Source organism: Manis javanica, chromosome 3, assembly GCF_040802235.1.
Source record: "Manis javanica isolate MJ-LG chromosome 3, MJ_LKY, whole genome shotgun sequence".
Lineage (NCBI taxonomy): Eukaryota > Metazoa > Chordata > Mammalia > Pholidota > Manidae > Manis > Manis javanica.
This window is the reverse complement of record NC_133158.1, coordinates 108,857,577-108,861,234: the sequence shown is the minus strand read 5'-3', so window position 1 is coordinate 108,861,234 and position 3,658 is coordinate 108,857,577.

The window sequence follows — 3,658 nt, the reverse complement described above, 5'->3', positions numbered from 1 at the left end:
GCTTGAGTTGCAGCTCTTCTCATCATCTTGGGAGAATAACCCAGCTATTCGATTCTAGATTCAGTGGTTTGCTTTTTTCCTTGGAGTAGAATTCCACAACCTCATTCACTGGCTCCCTAAGAGGCACAACCTCCCGCCTGACTGCTGTTGGGCTTGGCTGCAGGACTTGCAGTGAGCCCGAGAACTAGGAGAGTCTAAGCAGAAGCTTTTAAGAGCCAGTGTACTGAGGAGTCCTTGCTCTCCTCTCCGTCCACCCAGAACCAAAAGTCTTAAGTAGGGGATGCTTCTACAGCTTGGACTTGGTAACAAAGTTAAAGAGCCACAGCTGGCCCTGTGAGTAAAACAGACTTCTGTGGTGGAAAACTACTCTGGTTATTCTCCCAAATTTTTACCCTGAAAATTTTCAGAGTAAAGTTGAGAGAGTAGTACAATCAACATCTCACTTAACTTCATCAAATGTTAACATTTTGCCACATTTGCTTAATTTCTCATGCTCCCTCTCTCTCTCTATAGAACCCTCTATTTTTCTTGAACCAGTGGAGTTGGTTATAGGCATAATGATACTGCACCCCTAAATATTTCACAATATATGCTAAGAATAAGGACTTTCTCCTCTGTGACCAGTACACTATTATCACATCCAAGAAATATAATGTTGATACAACAATACTATTTAGTATATAATTCATATTCAAATTTTTCTGTCATAATAATATCCTTGGTAATTTTCTTTTTCTGATTCAAGATCCAAGTGAGGATCACACACACAAGCTATTAGTCACATGTCTCCTTAGTTTCCTTTAATTTAGAATGGTTCTCTGATCTTTTTTGATCCATCTTTCAGGAGACTGATATTTTTGAAAAATTCAGGCCGGTTGTTTTGTAGATTGTATCATTTTTTGGATATACTGATTTCTCTTCCTCATAATTCTTTAGATTCAGAATAAATATTTATGTAAGGAATACTCTATGGGTGATGTTGTTTACATCACAACCACAAGGCACAAATAATGTCAGATTATCTCATTTTGGGTGATGATGTTTGACTACTTTGTTAAAGTGGATCACATTTCTCCATTGGTTTCCTTTATCCTTTTGTGCTTTATCCATAATCTGTGGAATGATACTTAGAAACTCTGTGACAATCTAGATACCCAACAAGCTTTCTCCACTGGTTTTAGCATTCATAGATGATCTCTTCCTGAATCAGTTGTTACATTGGTAGCTGCAGAATGGTGATTTCCCCCCAGTCTTTTATTCTATTATCTGGCATTCTTTTGTAAAGAAAACTTCCTCTCTACTGCTGTATATTTATTTTTTTAGATTAAAAAATTTTTTATTGAAGTATCATTGGTGTACAATCTTGTATTGGTTTCAAATATATATCAATGGTTCAACAGTTACCAATATTATTAAATCCTCAGCCCCTCTAGTGTGGTTGCTATCTGTTAACATAGGAAGATGTTACAGAATCATTGCCTTTATTCTCCACACAGTACTACTATCCCTGTGACCAATATATATATTATGATTGGGAATTTTTGTGTCCCTTTATCCCCCTTGCCCTTCCACCCACCTACTCTAACCCCTTGCCAGTGGTAACCACCAGTCACTTCTCGGTGTCTGTGAAGTCTGCTGGTTTGTTTATTCTGTTTTGTACTGTTTTTGTATTTCATAAATAAGTGGAATCATATGTTGTCTTTCTCCACCTTGTTTATTTTACTGAGCATAATATCTTCTAGATCTATCCCTGTTGTTGCAAACACTGCCATTTATTTTTGAATATAACTAGAACTCATGGATTTTTAACACAGCTAATGTTATAATCCTTAATCATTATTTGTTTTGTTATTTAAACTCTTCTAAGTTTGTACAATGGAAGTCTCTGTATTTAAGCAGTGTCCTGTGTCCTTTTAACCTGCTTCTGTCTGTCTTAGAGTATTTTCTTGTTTTTTGGCAAGATATTCCAGGCTCGCCTTAGATATTTACTGCCATAGACCTGATTCTTTTTACTTGAGAGTGAAACTAAGATTTGGGGAGAAGTTTGATAAAGAAGGAGGCCCAAAAAGTTTAGAGTAAGAAAATATTTTGGGGGAGCCCTGGCTAAACTCTACCTTGGTAGTAGGTCTCTCAAGATCTCAAAACCTGAATTTCCTCTCCTGGAATATGAAGATTATTATGCCTATTGCATGACTAGGTTGTGAGAATCATAAACATGATTGATTAGCATATATTCAATATGACTGGCATATATTCAATATTTGTAGACATTATGAGCATCCTGAGTTAATTTCTGTGATACTTGTGGCTTCCAATTGCTGTTCCCAATGTGATTTATGATTAAACTTTCTTAAATTTATGTTCTGAGGCTTTGTTTAAACATTGGTCTAAAACATTCTGAAGGCAATTAGATGGGGTTAAATGGGGACAGACTCTAATGAAAGACTGGTGAGACAAAGAGCTTTCAAGGAAATAAGTGTAAACAAATTTAAGGAGGAAAACGATACACCCCCCTACATACATAACATATATGAAATTTCTCACATAAATGAGGTGTGGCCTAGCAAAATACACACCGCATTTAAATCCAAGCCCAGCTCCTTATATTTCTCATTTTAAAAGCAAAGATAATTGCACTTTCCCTGCAAGTTGTGAATGTAAAATTCAGGTCAAGGAGACAGATCTATCAAGGCAGTTAGTCTTTTTTTTTCTTCCAGTTTTTTAATTGGCATACAACAGTTTAAGGTTTACTGCATAGTGCCTTGACATACAAATATACTGGAAAGATTACCACAGTAAATTAACATCCATTACCTCATATAGTTTGTTATGAGAACTTCTAGGCCTTATTCTCTTAGCAACTTTCAAATATACCATACAGCATTGTTGATTTTAGTCATCATGTTGTATATTGCATCCACAGTACTTACCTTAAAATTGGAATTTTGTGACTTATGACCACTTGCATCCAGTTCTCCCAGGGGAAGCCCAGAATCTTATCACAGTGTTTGTTCCTTATCAGGTACTTCCACCTAGTGTCATTGTATATTCTGATTGCAAGTCAAAGGGCAGAGTGGGGAAAAGTCCATGGGCTAAATTTATAAACTTAACACGCCTTAAGTAAAGCCACAGCATTAAATAACTTTGACTAAAAGCCTTTCCATACTTCATCTGTGGAATGCTTGCTTCAATAGCAATTAGCATCCTAGTATGACAAAGGAGTTAGGTACTGCTCCAGGACTTTTTGCAAAGGCATATTCATTCAACAAGTAACTGAGTGCTTACTATGTGCCACACTATTCTGGGCACTTGCGATTACATAGGTGAACAAGAGACAAAAATTCTTCCCCGGGATGCTTTTTAATATGCTTTCTATACATTATATAAACTAATTTAAATAGTTCGTAAAGAGGTCTACGGATTACAGAATTCCCTCCAATGTGGCTAAATAAAGGGAGAACCTGGGCGTAGACCCACTCCGGCCGACCTGTAAGAACTCAACCTTGCAAACCGCGAGTTAAGCCACGACCCAGAATGTCATCGACATGGCCAGCCTAGCTGACCTCAAAAGCAAGAGTAAACAGAAGCCGTCTTTCCCCATTTTTTTCTCCCCAGAAATACTCTTTGCGGTAAGCAAGGGCTTTGGGCTCAAACCCGC